The following is an 18,041-nucleotide window of genomic DNA, read 5'->3' as shown; positions in this document are numbered from 1 at the left end:
TGGGAAATTGACTCCTCAGCCTGTCTCCTGGTGAGGGTAAGGTATGAAATTGTCATGAGTCAAATATCCTCTAAGTTCTTTCAGGTGTTTCACACAAGAAGGGTTTGATGTTTAGTATCATAGTTTGATGTTTCCTCATTTGTAGGTATTTGACATTACATGGGATTCTGATTTAACAGAGCGATACTGCAATATCCTGAAAGCACAAGGCAAACACAACATAGCAATTGTGACATACTGCTGTATCGCAGTACAAACATGATTCTCATTACTGGCTGACGGCAGCTCAGACACATTGCTCTCTTCAGGGTCCATTGTGTTGGTTAATTTTTAGACTCCGTGTGGGGCTGAGCCACAAATAGATTTCTCCCATGTTGGTCTGGCTGGCTTAGGAAGACAACACTCCCTGTTAATTATTTTAGGGAAGTCCATTTACACAACCAGTGGACCCACTCAACAGATACAGCTGTTTATCTCAAACAGAGGCCATCCTCTGGTCCCCTTTATGTTAAGTTCAGCTTCCTGTACAACAGCTGTGGTCACTTCCTATATGCTTTTCTGAGCTTCACGAGCACATCATCCTTGCCTATCTTCTTTGAGCCTTCTTCCTTGGAAGGGTTTCCTTGATTTGCCACAGAAGTCCTCTAAGCTTCAGAGCAGGCAGTGGTTCCACCCACGAAGTGGGCAAATAAATTCATACATAAAGCATTCCCATTAGCAAGGACAGCATCCACACTTCTATGTTTTAGAGACAGGATCCCACCATCTACACCTAATTTTTAGTTGCTATCTACCAAATAACATACGGTAAACTCTTAGTTCTGGTGGCAATCACCGGCACCAATCCATAACCCAGCCTGAACCCACTGAACTGCTCTGCCTGCCAAACTGGTGTGTTAAATCAGCAGACTCTTCTGTAAACTGTGCCGTACACTGCATAGCTTGAGCCTCTGCCATCAAAATAATAGTGTCCAGCATTTTTTTTATGGGTGGTCATCTTTCTGAGTTTTGTGAGCCATTTTCTCTGTCTGGAGACCATACATGGCTAAGATTTATGTATATTTATTTTCAGTGGCCTATTCGCTAACTCTACAAGATTGTGCATGCAACACAGGGCATCCAGAGCTGCTTTATCCAAGAATGGGGGAGGACTGAAGATTAAACAAGTGAGACCAATATTAAGAATCATTTTTATAGCATTCTTTAGAGTGAATACACTTTTACAACATATTTTTCTCCTAAATGATGTGTTCAGGCAGGGGCCCAATGTTGTAAAAAGACACATAATTGGCACTCAAACAGGTCTGAGTTATTGCCTGGTTGGTGTAATTTTACACCTGTCACTGCCCATATATTTAGAAAGAGTGAAAAAAACAGACCTGAGGTTGTTTCCCTGCTGGTTGCCTTCAGGCCGTGCTGACATGCTCGCTGAGTTTATAGCATGCCATTGCAAAGTGCAGTGCCTGCAGAGGCAAAACCAAGAGCTCATCTGAGACACAGCTTGGAGGGGCTCAGCAAGTGGCCCCTGGTTGCAGCACAATAGAAGCTGCACGGCTTTTTGGGTGTGGCTCAGCTTTGCCATCTCCTTTTGCAGGAAGCAGGAGCCCACCCCCCAGGACTGGTGCCAATGCCCATCCCCACGTGCCTCTCCTTGCCCAGCTCTGGTGGGCTGGGGGCAGGCAGCAGGGCAGCAGGCTGAGATAGCCACCTTCTACGGGCACATTTATTAGACAGTTCTGTGTTAGTTTTGGTTTTGTTTTGTTTTTCCCTAGGCTTTGCTGAAAGTACCTAGCCTGTGACCTCAGCTGTTTTTCTTGAGTTTAAAATACACAAATATAATAGAAATCCAAAAGAACTGCCAGCTGAGACTGCTCAGACGTCAGTAGGATTTATCCAGAAGAATAACAGTGCAACCCCAACCCTTTGTAATTTACCTTCTGGTGGCTGGGAACAAGGAGAGACAGGACTAGTTAAAAAGCTTGTCTCTCTCCCTGCTGTAAGTTTTAGGGTCAAGGTGAATTGTAACTTGCCCCAGGCTGGTGGGCAGAAGCCCTACCAGGAATCAGAGAGTGGGTGCTTGGCTACACTGCTCCAGGAGCTTTCTGCAGGTGTCCCAATCTGGGGGGCCAGAGATGAGGGAAGCAAAACAGCTGGAAACTCAGCTCATGAGCCCAGCTGTGCTAATCCCCTCTGCAGAAGCGCTTGTCCAGGTACCTCAGGGCCTTAGGCACTGCTTCTTAATCCTCCTCCTTTGTTTGACCCAGATAGATGATTATTTTTTGATTCTTCTTTTACTAGTTAGTCAGTGAGTCAGAAACAAGGCAGTTGTCTGCAGAGCTCCAGCCATGATCTTCCTTAAGATCTTTTGCATGGTACAGGTGACCCCAGCAACTGTTGCTTGCTGATACAACCGAGGGCAGCAGGTTCAGCACAGGCAGAGCAGCCTTCCTCCCACGCCAGGCTGCTGAGCAGTCCTCCTGCATTTCCCAGGCAGGTTGTGGTTCCTCTCCTTCTTCTCTGAGGGAGCTCTGGTTTGCATGGCAGAGAGATTTGAGCTCCAACACAACCAGCACCACTTTGCAGCTGTTTACTTGTAAGATTCATTCAGCTGAAGTTGGCCAAGCAGCATTATTAAGTGGAAAGTCAGGGTATCATTATATTAATAGTTTTACAATGCTGAAGAGAGGCTGGCCTCTCTGGCTGTAGGATTGATGCACGTCTGAATATAGGCTATTCAGTCAGACACAATCAATTTGATTTAAACATCATGGTGTTTTCTACATTACTTACTTCAGATACTTTTTTCTCTCAATTTCTGCAAGTCATTAATTACATTCATTTCACATTTTCCGGATGATTTTTTTCCTGCCATGCTGAAAGCAAAAAAATTGCGTCTTGTGAACTGACATTTGCAATTCTTGCATGTCCAGATGGTAAGACTCTAAAGACACCCAGAATGTCAGGAACCTTGTGACACAGCTGGGTTATCAGCAGGTCCCCTGAGGCCAGAGGGTAGCAATACAAGAAACAGTTCTGCATATAACATATTTTGTCCCTTCTCAGCTTAAACTTTTTAATTTCCTGTGGCCATTAGTCACATAAGGAAAGGTCTCACACCTGCCCCCCCCCTCAAGCTAAGCATCATAACCTTAGTGTTATATTATATTCACACCTGGGATAACTATTGAAGACAGAGACCTGTTTCTCAGCTTTTGTCTGTAAATTCTAGCCTAGAAAATTAGGGAGACCTGCAAACCCAAACTACCCAAAATCAAGAGGGGCCTTTAAGAGGGAAAGGTTTTCCAGAACAAGCTTTCTCATTGTGAAAGGCTAAAATTATTGCTCTCCCATGATTTACAGTGCAAAGGCCTTCAGTTTTATAGAGCACCTGGAATATTCAGCAGCAATTCAGAAACAGAGCTGCATGTTGTTGATAAAGCATATCACTGTAGAATACGTAGTATCAGAGTACCTGCACATACTTTACACACCAAGAGATTATCCTGTATGTGCTACTAAGTGTGTAAATGTATTTGCTGTTGTTCCAATAATTCACAAGCACAAAATGAATGTGATTGCAACAAAACCTTCTGGCTGCTCCATCAACTATTCCTCATTTTCCATCTGTGACTTATATCTGCTTATATATTCCCTTAAAAGATGAATGATGAGAGACAAGAATAATTTATTTTATGGCTTCACCTCAAATTAAGTTTTGGGTTATAAGTAATCTTAATTTAATCTTTAGCATTGTAATGAAGCTACCGATACAGTAAGGTTCTTTACCAACAGAAAGAACTTCTGAGTACCTGAAGCACTTCTCACCAGGGAAGGGCTGGACAGAGTCATGGCCCGTTTCCTATGCACTATCTAGCAAAAAAAAGCCTCCTGTAAGAGATCCCTGACCATCTTTACTCTCACCCGGATGTGTCAACAGCTCAAGCATGCTTCTAAACTTAGCTGCTCCTCTTCTCTGTCCTGACTCTCAGTGCAGCCCTTGGGGCTCTCCCACCTCTCAAGTCTGCAAAAGCAGTGCTGGACAGTGTGTGCTCACTGTTTTGAGAGAAAGCTGCTGTCTGAGCAGCAACCCTGAGCCCTGCATTCCTCTGTCCACGACTGTTTCCTTTCCTGTCCCAAATCTACAAACTTTCCTCCTCAATCCATGGCATGAATGAGAGAGTCAGCATGAATAAGATGAGACCAAGACTTGAGAGACCTGGAAGTGATGCCTGATCTGCTCCTAGTCTACTTCAGATATGTAGACACTCTCTGGAACTGCAGTTTCTGTTTGCATGCTCTGTATTCCTTTAAGTCTGCCTGTTTGGCCTCCAGTTAAGTTACTGGGCAAAGACTCTGACACCTTCAGGTATAGATGGGTACCTGTGGCTCTGCTGACCTAAGCCCCAAGAGCAATACCAAATGCCTTGTCTTTTGAAGTTAAAACCATTCTCCCTGTTGTTTGACTTCATTGGGTTGCTGGTTGATTTTTATTCTTTCAGGGACACCTAAGCACTGAATCAAGTACAGCCAAGGCCTCATTGAACAGTTTCCAAATGTGAGTGACTGAGTTGCAATAGGAAGCAGGAGGCCACCATTCCCACCCTGGACTCACCATCTCTGGCACCTCTGCGGTGACTCTTGTGCATTTCTCCACACTGCTTGTGTTTGAACTTATTTCTGGTGTGCAACCTTCCCTTCTGTCACTCCTCTTCCAGGTGACATCTCAATGTCCAGTGTACGCAGACCATGTTTCAGGCACCTCTGATAGTGCCCTATGTTTTAGTTCTTCCTTTTTGCCTATTCTTTTCTGCTGCTAAATGAGGAAACTTATTTAAGCCATTACAGCCAAATCATAGTCCTGGAGGTTGTGTTTGTATGTGTCTGTGTGTCTGTCTGTGTATGTGTGTGATTTATTGAGCTGTATATTGTCCTGTGCAACTGTCCCCACAGGAGTAGGGCCAGGCTCATGTTCCCTTTCCTTTAACTAAAGACATATGATGAAAGTATACCAGAAAGACCACCAGAACATAACAAAAGATGAAACCCCTATCATCAGAACCCCTAGACAGATTCTCCTTGTTCTGGCAGCTTGTGCAGAGGAAATGTAACCATGGCTATAGCCATTGGAGATGGAAAGGTTAAACGAGATGTACTGAATGCAGTACTGGGAGAGGCCAAGGAAGATTAGGGGGTTTATGCCTTTTTTTTTTCCTGACAATCTAATGCAGCTTCTCAGCACTATTAGTAAATGCCTCGTGCTACTGCAGGATTTAATTTCCCAGAGCCTGCTTCTGGGGCCAGCCCATGGCTCAGGCTGCCTGTCCCCAGCAGCACTCGGGATGCCACAGGATTGGCCTCCCCAGCTCAGATCAGCAGAGACAGTCCAGTGTAGTGTGAAAGCCAAAGCATGAAGCTAGAGAAATGTACACAAGGGAGAAAAGGCAAAACAGTGCATTTCGGGACAACTCCTGACTGAGGCTCACTGAAAATGTAATCATGACCCAAGCACTTTTGCCAGCACTGGTAGCTGGGGCAAGTGTTTGGTCTCGTATTTTTCTATCACCAAACGAAGGCATGGAGCTTTGCGCAGAATAATATTAAGGGTTGATTGATTGCAGATTAAGAGCCTGAATAAAAGCTTAATGACGTCAATGGAAAGATTCTCATTAGCTTGAGTCAGCCCCAAGACACTGCTCGACTGATGCAACTGGATTTTTTTATTTTAAATGCAATTGTTACAATGTTACAATGTAAGAGCCTCTGTTGGACAGAAATATCTCATATAAGCAGAATTAAAAAGAAGTTCGGAACAAAAGGACTGATTTAGCTGCCCAAGATTGGTATTTCAGCATTTCATATGCTTACATGAGGTTTCATCACAATGTACTTCACTCTTTGCATCGTAAAGAAGGAAAGCTCAGGTGTACTCAGTTCTCTCTCATAAATGAGATGTTCTTTATAAAGACTCTTCTATGCTTCTAAGGACCTGCCTGTCATTGGGGAGATCTTTACCAGCTCAGAGTGATTCTTGTAGCCTGCATGCTCACAGGAGCACATCATGCTTGGCACAGAGATATAGACACTGATTGCAGGAAAGACAACAGTCCTGTGCCCTCTTGCCTGTAACATATACTACCCATAAGAAGCACACACATATATATCTCCCACTTTATATTACAGGTTATTGTCCTCTTTCTTCAAAGCTAAGGAATTTTCATGATGTGTGTATACATCTGGTACCGGATCAATTCAAGATTAAGATAAAAAGGTTATTTATAGCTCCACATTGACGTTTGTTTATTGTATAGATGACATCACCAGGCCAGACATTGCTTTAACTCAGTATTTCCCACTTTTATTGCATTTGTGATCCTGTATATGGCCACAGAACAAATCATTAAAGAGGATTCTATGAAGGATAATGAGTACCCTAATACTTCTAAGCTTTGCATACACCCTTTAGCTGGACACAAATTCTTTTCATCTGTCAGGCACAGTTGCAAGAAACAGAAAATAATGGACGTTGAATGACACATTCGCTTGTAATCTCAGATTTTCCAAATCCCCCTTGTGTACCTGTGCTCCCCTTTTCCTTGCTAATGAATTCTGACACTGAAACAGATGTTACCCTGTAAATTCTCTTACATTATTTTATTTGCCAGTAATGCTGCTGCTCCAGATACATGCAGCAAGAGGTAGATGCACAAATATGCAGACACTTTTGTCATGTCTTTCCTCTTCCCCTCACTTGCTGTTTGCTGGATCACAGTGGGCTCCATCCTGCATCACACAAGAGTGACATGAAAATTACAAGTTTTTAATATAAAGCAGTGATCAAGTTTCTATTATTTCCTACAAATAAAACATTCTGTTGAGTAATTTGTTAAGGTGGGAAGGAAAATGTAGCATATTTTTCTTAAATTCTGTATTTCTGTTATATTTCCAATTTTACTACTGAAAGATGCAGCTGGACCTGAGCCTGAGCTCAGTCACAGCTGCTGAATTGGGAAAGCAGCTTTGCACTGCCAGGTTGTCTGGTCCCCTGTGAGCCCACCAGCAGTGCCTGTCCAACTTTGGTCCCCAAACCTACCAGGGACCACCCAGAATAGCACTGCCATCATTCTGGCTCCTGCTGACCCAGCCATCACTGGGCTTCCCCTCCACGTCAAGTTGCCATTGCCCAAGCAGAAAGACAGCGCACCCAGTTTCATTGTTGGGGCTGGAGCATTTCTTGATGTAACTTTACAGTTTTGCTTGTAAAACACCTCTTTTGAGTAGCTGTGGAAAGCAGCCTTTCTACCAGGGGACTTGTTCGAGCCATTTTTTCTTTCTCTGTGCAAAATTTTGCAGGGAAGAGAGTTTTATTTGTGCAAAGTAGGAAATGGGTTGTACTGGCTCTGAAATATTTATATAAGGGACTTGGCCCTGATCTCAGACTAATGGGCCAAATTAGGTTGCCTCAGACTTCTTTGATACATGGCATGAAATGCACTTGTAATTAAAGCACAGATGTTGTGCCACAAAATCATTTCATGCCTCTATGCAGTGGATTTGACAGTGGAGTCAGAGGTTGCACAAACTGTGTGGGGGCGGCCCTGCGATTGCCATTCAGTCTGTCTGGATTTCTGAGAAAACACCCATTTGCCAGGTCAGAGACTATTGATCTTTTTTCTTGAATAACCCCTGTTCTTCTACCCACTCATCACTTTTCTTTTCATTTTCCTTCTGCCACTCTCTAAATTTTCAGAACTTCCATATTTTTATAACGTTTTGAAAGCTTATGGTAACAAAGGGAAAAGTGAAAAAGTAAGGAAAAAGTGCTACTCTGTGACCACCATTTAGTTTATTTTATTTGGCAGCAAATAAGAAACTAAAAGCTAAACTACCAGAAAGTTGAAATACTTTGAAAACATTCCAGAAATTGTGAAAAATGTAAAAAAAAGTTCACCTCAGACTTTGCAAAATGAAAATATTTTTTATTCCATTCTGGTTAGGTTTTTTTCTGTTCTGGTTTCTTATTGCAGCAACTAAAAGTCATGGCTGCTTAGGCCTGAGCTGCCCCTCCTGGTGTGAGCTGTAAGAGAAATGTCCACAAGCATCCATGTGGGTTTTGCTGAAGGTTTGTCACCTGGGATGAGAGACATGGCTGTTTGTCTCCGGTGGGAAAGGCCTTGGTAGCCAAATCTGGTGGTGTCCCAGGAAAATGCACAAATTCAGAGGGGATTCTCGGAGTTGTCCTGCCCTTTAGCTCATGGCCAGCTCTAAGTCCATGCCCTTTTCCACTCCTCTCCTCTGGTTCACCCGACCACAGTGAACAGCAACTGCGGTAGCCTTTCCTTGATCCATCACCATGGCATCATAGGGAAGCACTGACTGAAAACTCCCCGTCACCTCGGGCTGTTGTACCTGTGGGATTCGCAAAGTTGCAGGAGGTCAAGGCTCTGCACTGCCTTTGGGAGCCTTGTTTGCATTTTAATTTGAATGTGCAGAGGTATGTGGCCCTGGTGAGCAGATCCCTGCTGCCTGCAGGGACAGCTCTCCTCTGTGAGCTGGGTTTCCCTGTGCCTGGCTGTCTCCTGCCAGGACCTCTGCCCTCTCCAAACCAGCGAGGTTGAGGATGCAGCATGTGAGGAGGAGGAGCACAGAGGGCTCAACTCAGCACCACTGGACACTGGGCAAACACCACCAGCTGACACACCTCCAGCTGCTGCTGCAAGAGAGGCCTGCAGACAATACAGCTCTGCCCCTTCTGCTGCCACGACAGGAGTTCATGAGAGACTGCTTTGCCCCATGGTGTGCACTGTGTATGTGCAGGCAGCTAGGGGAGCACCTGCCCTGGCAGGGCTTCTCCTGAGCCCCTACACTGCTTTGCACAGGCTGGGCTGTGTCGTGGAACGAGTATTTTAAGGTTGCTCAAAAAAACAGTCTGAACCAAAAATAAGCACAAGACCGTCTATATGGAGGCTGGAGGCTGGTGGGGGAGGGGGGCAATGCACCACCACAGGCTGTCAGAGGTGCCCCTGCTGCTGGTGGTCCCTGGCACCCTGGGGACTCTCACCTGCACCTAAGGCAGGGAGCCATGCATCCCACAGTGGGGTGAGAACCAGCACATGGTAGCATCTCCATTGTAAATAGGTAGCACAGAGGGGATCTTTTTCTCCTAGGCAGGGGGTTATCTGTCTACAAGCACTGCAAATCCAAGCTCCAAAGACTTCACTTTCCTAAAACCAATAAGAGTTTTTCCTGAGCAAAGGATTGTCATAAAAACGGAACAAGTGCTGCAGGATTTGCCCTTCTGTCATCTTCTCATTTTGTCTTCACTGCTGCCTACAGGTGCTCAGGGGACCCCTCCAGAGCCCAGTTTTTGCTGCATTTGGCTGCTAGCTGCTAGCTTTCTGCCTAAGATTGTATGTGATTTGGCTTAGGGACACATCACAAGTAGCTTTACATCAGAAATGGTAGTTTGCCAGTTGTTGGTCTAATTAACAGACCGGAAAAAACCCTCAAACAATAGCTTCAAGTAGCCTCAAGCCAAGTTGTGGGTAGAATATTAAATAGACTGCAATTTTCAGAGCGTATGGAGAGAATTAAATCTGTGGCTGGGGAGTGGCTCCAGACAACCTGAGGGGAGCTTTGAAAGGCTCATTAGCTTGAGATGCTAAGTTCAAAACTTTACATTCCTTGGGCTGTTGGAGCCCCAGGAGTAATTCCTGGGCTTTCACAATTTAGACTCAGCCCGATAGCTCCTGTACTCACTTACTTTGAGAAAGAGAGAAGATGGCAGTTGCTCATGAGAAGCTCATCAGTGGTTCATGACAGCCTGTCCTGCCCTAACGATTAATAGGGTAGGCATGCACGAGATACTCTCTGGGGATCCAGGAGATTTGGGTTCAGTTGTCAGCTTTGGTATGGATTCTGTGGAGTCTGGCTTCTCTTGTTTGCAAAGTGGGGATAAATAACAATTCCCTTTCTTTGCCTTGTCATTCCTCTTGTGTCATTGAATGTAATGACTTCAAAGAAAAAAGAAACTCCTCTGGCAAAAGAGGCTGTCAGATCTTGATGCCACTTGGAACTAAGAAACGCTTGTGATATAATTCAGCCGGCACTATGGAAAACTCAGTGTCAATTAGACAAGAAAAAGCAGCGTGGGATTCAGAGCAGGACAAGAACAGAATGCAAAACCAAGTAATAATAATAATAATTTATGTGCCTGTGAAGTCACAGACACATAGAAAAATAGAGCGGAAGGTGCTCTAACAATCCCTTTTCTCTTCCCAGGTCTCTAAAAGTTTCACCCTTCCCTACAGATATTTGTGTAGCCTGCTCTCAAAAATGTCCATTCCCTCCACCAACACCATATTTGCATGCCCTGCTTATGCAAATGGAAAAACACAACATTCAGTGCCTGGATAAAGTCAAACTACTTGCCCTTGCCCACAAAGCTTCCTATTCACCACAGGGGGAAAATAACTTTATTTCTGATGAATCCATGCTGAGTGCTATTTATTTCCTTGCTCATGATTTTTAAAAAATTGAAAGTATAAAAATTAAGTATTAAAGACCAAAGCCTTGCCTCTTTTTCCCTAACATGGAACTAACTAACTGCTTACCTGGTTGGAGCAAAGACTGATACAAAAAATAAACAATAAATTCAAATCTTTTGCCAATAGTTGCAACTTCATTGACCTGTGTAGCAGGGCTTCCTTGGCCTTTTTCTTTCTACCAGTGTTTGTATCAAATGTCTTCCTCTTCCTCTAGATGTGTCTTGGTAGTTACTGCTTGATGTGTGCTGTGATCTTCTTTACTGTGTCCTCAGGGAGGACCTTCATGTACACCAGCCTGTGCATTCTATCAGCCATATCAGCTCGTCTGATAAATATGCTACTTCTACATATGAATTCTGTGTCCTGAAGGTTGTAGGATACCCCCACTTGCAAAGCCATCATTGTCCTGCCCCCTTTCGAGATGTTCCTGGTTTGCTCTTGCCTCTCTCTTGCCTCAGTTTCCACAATTTTTGTTCCCCTGTAGTGCCCAAACCCATTGTTTTAGCCAGGATAGTCACTACCCTAATTAGGATGTTTGTCCTTGCGCCCTTACTATGACTTCTTTGAGGAAATGCCAGCTCTCCTTGGCTTCTTGTCTTTCTTCCCTCCCCTGGAATCTGTCAAGCAGTCATTTTTTCCACTTATTTATCCTCAGATATCCAATCTCTGTGGACATACTGTCAGAGAAGTTCTGTGCATGTCCTGAGGGTGTACTTTTTCATTACTATTCCCATAAATTAAAAGGAAAAACCAGACAAACCATTTTAAAAATGTAAATCTTTTCCTTGTCTTCATTAGGAATTTCATACAGATTGGGGAAATTTTCAGCCTGAGTCTTAGGGATGAACAAACAAAAGAAATATTAAATATAAATTCAATAAATAATGTGATGGAACTTTTCAAACCTTCTGGCAAAATTTAATAAACCTGAGTTACTTAGACATATGTTTATCATATAACTATTTGTAGGTACATGGTATATATCAAAAAGAATAAAATTTGCTTGCATTCTTGTGCAGACATATTATAAGGTGTGAGAAGAATGTCCTAGTCAACAACTGTGCTTCGATTTCAAAAGCTGGAATATATTATCATACAAATAAAAGAACAAGTCAATAAGTGAAGGTATTTCAGTGGAGAAAAATAAACAGCTAATCCAAAAGCTAGACTTTTCATTGCAGAGACAATTTTACTTCTTTGAGTTTTTTTTCATTCCAGAATGAATATTGCAAATGAATCCTAACTGTGAAAAAATACAAGATGGTTAAAACATCTTGTTCTAATAAAAATAAAGACTTTGATTGAAATAAACTTTTGGGAATAGGTTAAAGCTTATAAGACAGAGAAAAAGAATTATGATGTCCAAATAGAAAAATGTTCAATGTTATGAAAATTATATTTCCATTTTTTTCTTCAGTTGATTTTATTAATTGAAGGCCGAAAGTATCCTCAAGATTGTTAACTGTAGTCAATGTTTTGCAAGAAAAATATTTCCATTGGAAGATTTCCAGCCAGGTCTCCATTTCAGTTCTGTAGAACATGTAATTGATTTTTCCATCTAGCTCTGTTCTGTTTGATGCATTCAAATCTGTATTAAGCTGTCTGTTTAATGTGAGTGACATGTTTTATTAATTTAAAGGACAATTTCTTGTTTCCGATTTTCTCAGTGGAATTTTGTGGTTCCTATCCACAACATGAGGTCCGTATTTTGATGCTCTTATTCTTGCTCTTGCACTTTTGTAGCATGATGCTCCACCCTGGAATGCGGTCAAGCGACTCTAACAATGCCCTGTTTGCAAAGCTATCAGTGGCAGACTGAGAGAGGGTATGTCTTGCTGGTTTTGGTGTTGCATTATGCTAAAACCAGTCTGACACATCAGCCCTAAATTAACATCCTGATAGTGAGGCAAAGATTTTGCAGGTCAGCTGCTAAGCTGACCTGGAGACATATGACTGGCAGTCAACCACTTTGTACTATAAAAGTCCAGTCCACTTGCACAGGGTAGGTTCTTCTAATGTAACCTGTCTTGGGGTGCATGTCTAGAGATTCCTCCCTTGAACAGAGGATGCCTCTCAAGGCTAAGTGAAAGAGATATGCCCATGGCCATCAGTATGGGTGAGTTACATCAATCTCTACTTAATAATTGTTTCTTTCTTTTTTTGCTATCTTTAATATAGTTGCTTTGATATAGGGTACTACACTGTACTATACTACTAATTTTAGCTCCTACACTGTGTAGTAAATAATTCCGATTAAGATCTTTTTGTCTAATCATTTATCATAATAAATATCCATTTTTATATAAATTTATATGATTTACCATCCTTAATCCTGTGGGACAAAGTTGTACGAAGGTTCAGTCGCACCTCTATAATTCCGTAGACTTAGACCATTGACAGTCGGGGGCTAAGATTGGATTCAGACACCCCTAGGCTCCTCTCAGAGAAGGAGGTTAGAAGGCAAGGGGGTTCTTTCTGCACCTTGTGACTCAACAGGATGGCTTCTCTAATAAACTTTTTCTGAAGCTCCCGCCCCCACCCACGAGAACTGTGACATGACTTACCTGCTACCTGTAACTACAAGCCTGCTGGGGTGACAGCATGCACATGGACAGCTAAACTGGACTATGAGAACATGGATGATCATGCCTCAAGATGTGATGTGGTGTCCAGTGTGCGTGCTCCAGCCTCCAGGCCCTCTTGATGACTGCCCACAAAAGACAGCAAGATCCATCCGTGAATCTTGAGGTGGAATTCAGCCCTAAGACCCAGCCAACTGAAAGCAAGAGTGTCTCCTGGTGAAGGTGTCTGATATCCTCCTACTGTCAGTGGTGATCTGGCCAATACATGAAAGGAGTTGGAGAGCCTTTGGTGCCTTTGATGATCACACAGACATCTGGTCGAAACGCCTCTTGATTCAACCGGTGTATTGATGTGTAATGGGCCTTAGACATCCAGATCACCTGTGGATACAAGTGTCCTGATCTGTGACCTGAATCCTGCCTCTAGTTTCTTAATTAAGTGGTTGAATCCAGGAATCATATATCTGTTGTTTTACTGCAAACTTTCCCCTCGCACACCATGCAATTGCCCAAACCCTTCCAAGAACCTATAACAGGAATCAAAACTCCCTTTTTCAGCTCCTTTATTGAATGCATTAACCAAGATCAGGGCTGCAGAGTCACTATGGTGTGCTGGTTTGTCACAATAGTTTCCATAAAGATACAAATCAGAACAAGGGGCCAAAGAGCTAAAACTGGTTCACATTAAGATTTAGGGAAGTCCCAAACTTTCAATGGCATATTAAAGTTCATATTTCCAGTCTTTTAAGGCTTAAGGATTTATCGCTCTCTCCTCATATCATTTCACCATTTCATGCTGCTGTACGTGTAAAAGTATCATCAACCGCAAAACAAAGGGCACAGCAGTATTGTACAGTAGGAACTGCAAGAGGATTGAATAGTCTGTTTCTTACTTCTTGTCCTCACTGATTTGACTTTTTTCCCTTTACCTGGCTGGACAATTACTGTGCTGTGTACCAGCAGTGGGAGGAAAATGGCAGCATCAAAATACCAAAATTCACATATGTACAAGTTACTCATCAGGGATTTTCTATGGACTCCTCAGAGCTTTTAAGTGGCACTGGCTTAGCACAGTTTTGATGCTTCTCTAGTCTGAAGGTGAAGTTATCTGCACTTGGACCAAGCAGCAAATAAGACAAGGGGAATATTTTCTTCCACTGCAGTTGTTGAATTCACATGTGGACAGTCTGTCCCAGCAGCTTGAGACTTCTTCAAGACAAAGCAGTGCCAGTTGCATGAGTCTTGGCAAAAAAAGAGTCTCACTATATGTCTGTCTGGACCAGCTACAGGACTGATCAGAAAATCTGAGTGATCCTCCCTTCAGCGTCTTTCACATCACATGTGCCCATCCTACTGCTGAGAGCTGCATTATAGATGTGGGGTTTCAAGGAGGAGAGCACGTGAGTGTTTCCTTGGATAATAATTTGGTGCCAGTTAGAGGTTAACGTTGCCTATAACATTCCCCTAATAATGTTAATATTTTTAAACTAATAAATACCTCCCAGAAGGAGATCTTAAAAGAAAATTGTCCTTTACTTGTTTGATTGTTCAGAAATTGTGAAAAATTGGGATCCCAGGACCCCCAATGCAAGCTGTCTGCATGGCAGTTACCTGAATGGTTATCTGAACAAGCCTTTTTTCCAACTTACTAAATGTCATTTAGCATGAAATTTGCAACTCTCTCAGCTGCTCATTCATCAACTGCATCATTACTATTCTCATGTCATTCAGCTATAACAATGAATGAGGGACAAATTGTTTTATCACTGCAGAAAAAATGATTATAGAATACCTTAAATCTGATGACTGTTTGTGTGTAGATATGACTGCCTAATGCCTGATAGAGAAACAGAGAAGTAAGACAGCAGATGACTCTCTTGCATGCACAACTTGCTGAACAATTCTCAAACAAGCTTTGCTTGTTCTCGGCCATGTCCATCATGGAAATGCTCAGGACTTAAGATGCTGCAATTCACTATATACTTTTGACTCTAGGTTTAACATCTAAGTACAACACCAGTCAGCCAGAGTCTTCAAGACATACATCAGAAAGGAACCTACTCATCAGCTTCTTGCTGTGAACACAAAAAAAGGCAATTAGAAGACTATACCCCATGGCAGATGGTGCACAAAGAAGATTGGTAGGAAAATCTGTTTCACTTGCTGAAGAAGAGACAGATGACACTTCTGATAACTGTGCATGTACCGGCCACAATCATCATCACAGAAGGAAATCAATGAATAGGTACACAGTGATGATGGAAACCTGATATTCCCAAATACAGTAAATCTGAGTAGACTTGGAAGTGGCAGGGAACTGTACATTTTTTAATGCTGCTACACTGTAAGACATAAAATAAATGACAAAATAAATTTCTTTCCTGTAGAAGCTCTTGTCTCTATTCTTGTGCCAATTTTTGCTCATCCTGGTCTGCCAGACATGCTTGGTTTTACTTTGTTCAGCTAATCAGTGGCCTATACTGTTACTCAAGGTCTGTAAATTGACATCTTTAGGCATATTCCTGGGATTCACTTTTTGGAAGGAAGAATGCTAAATTTTCCTGGTTTAGACAAGGAAATGTTTAGAAGGGAAAACAAAGCACAACTTCCGTTCTGTATAGGAAAAAAGATTGCTCTGCAAATCATGTGCACTTTTACGAAGCAGTAAAAGTGCCATTTCATTAAAACAGAAGAAAAGCTCTTTTGCTAACAGATGAACCAGCACCTTCTTGCACTAAATAAACCCTCCACCATGCAGAGGGGACAGGAAAAAGGTATCTACCTAGGACCAATTCAGCACTGGCTGTGAGTAAAAATGTAGAGTGGGAAGTATGTGTGCAGGGCCATGTCTACACACTAAGCCTTTCAAGGGGGTCTTGCTTTGCACTGGCTGGACGTGGTCCCATGTGCTGTTGAGTGTATGGCTGGAGTGCATTCCCATTCGTTTGAAAGGTTATCCAGTTCATTTTCTCCTAAACTTTTCTCTGATCACAGTCAAAGCATGACACTTTGCTTCAAAAGTCCCATCCTGGTATGAACTAAGTTGCTAATGGAGACAGCTCAGGGATTCCCCACTGTCCATTCACCTGGCTCAGCAGAGACACTCAGAGAGCTGAAGGGGACAGTGAAAACCCACTTTTCTAACCCATCAGGCAACAATTCCACAACTTCACGGTTGTAATACTGGTGGCATAATTTTCCATCTTTAATGGTAATGGCCTCCAGGTCCATGAAGTCTGGCTCTTTTTATTTCCCTGAACCCTACAAGCCATCTGCGACTTCACAGAATACAAATCAAGGTTATTCTATGTTCTACAGCCATGTAAGGACATTTGTCATGAGCTCTCCCCTAGCAGAAACCAAGGGGATATTGGCACGGACCCTGAGCAGAGCCAGTTGCCTACCCCACCACACCTTGAGGCCCACCCATCCCCCTGTGCCGTCAAGCTATGCCAGTTGAGACCAGACAGAGTAAGTTCTTAAATGGTGACTGATTAAATAGGGGTGATGGAGTATTTGAGGAGGCTGCCAAATTGCCTCACAATTAATCAAAATCTTAAAAAAATTCAGGGAATCTGAGTGCTGCAAAATCTCACTCTGTTTTTCATCTCCTGAGAAGGTAAACACATGAGCCCACTCCAGACCAGAAGTTAATCAGCTTGGGAGACCCCAGAGCCAACAAACCTTGTAGTCATTCCCCCGTCTTTTTCCTAGTGACTGTTTTTTAGCTAGTGCACTCTCTTTCTTGCCCCTTTTAGGGCATGTGCCTCAGCCTGACCCCCTGGCCCCTCTACTCTTGGCCATCACTCTCAACCTCCAGGAGCCCTGGGGGCACCCCAGGAGGAGCATGTAAAAGCCCATTGCACAGGGGCAATAGATGCACAAACACACAATGGCAGAATTAGAGAATTTGTTTGGTTACAAAAGTAAGAGCAGTTGAATTAGGTCAATTTGCAATACAATACTTCAGGTGAAATCCACCTCTTTTCATTCAGAGGTTCCTCCACTGCTCCTTTCCTTCTCTCAAGTGAAAAATTTTGAAAGATTCCTCCCTCTGTCACCTGAAATGCTCCCTGGTGACTCCATGTATCCTGGAACAGGGCAACTGACTGCTCCGCTATTTATTCCAAAACGCTAAGACCAGAGATCCAGCAACCAGCATGCCTCAAACACAGGGGATGGGCAGGCAGGAGCTGCCCTTAAATTAGGAATGTAAAAGTTGTAATTTTGGACAGGAAGACGAGCTGGTAATACTAGTTTTATTTGTGGTGGGATCTACTGAGAGAATATGGTGTCAGGGCCATTTGCCTGGGGTATTCTTGCACCCCTAACCATCCCTCAGAATGATTCAGGGCTGTTTGCTAATGACTGTCAACTGCTTCATTTTATATACACCTGACTTGCAACTTGCTGACTCTGCATGTTTGCTTTTTCCCTGCCCAGCCACCTCAGTCACAGGATGCTGGAAGCAGCTGGGAAAGCAGCAGGAACGCCAGCAGCCATCCAGGGCCAAGAGCCTTGTGGGGTTCATTTCTGCCCACAGCTGGCTGAAATACCCCATGCTGCAGTGCAGGGAGACATGGAAAACCCTCTGACACATATGGGCTGTGATTTCTGCTTACACAGACTGGATAAGCAAGAACCAAGACAGAATATGGCATTTTTCTTTTAATAATTTAAGTTTACATGTCAATGCTTTGAAACTTAAACATTGGGGGAGGTAATTTTCTGCATGGCAAGGCACATGTTGTAAAAACTTTGGGCTTCTGAGTAAATGGCGGTGCTGGTCTGTGAGACCACAGAACTCGACACATGCCTGCAAGCTGCTGCTCTGGGCCCAGACATGAGGGGCAGAGCTGCACTGCTCTATCATTACAGCCATTTCTGTCTTTTTCTTTTGATCTCCTGTGTGCTC

The sequence above is a fragment of the Neopelma chrysocephalum genome, unplaced genomic scaffold, assembly GCF_003984885.1.
Source record: "Neopelma chrysocephalum unplaced genomic scaffold, ASM398488v2 Primary Assembly neopelma1_72, whole genome shotgun sequence".
Taxonomy (NCBI): domain Eukaryota; kingdom Metazoa; phylum Chordata; class Aves; order Passeriformes; family Pipridae; genus Neopelma; species Neopelma chrysocephalum.
Note: the sequence above shows the minus strand (reverse complement) of the source record.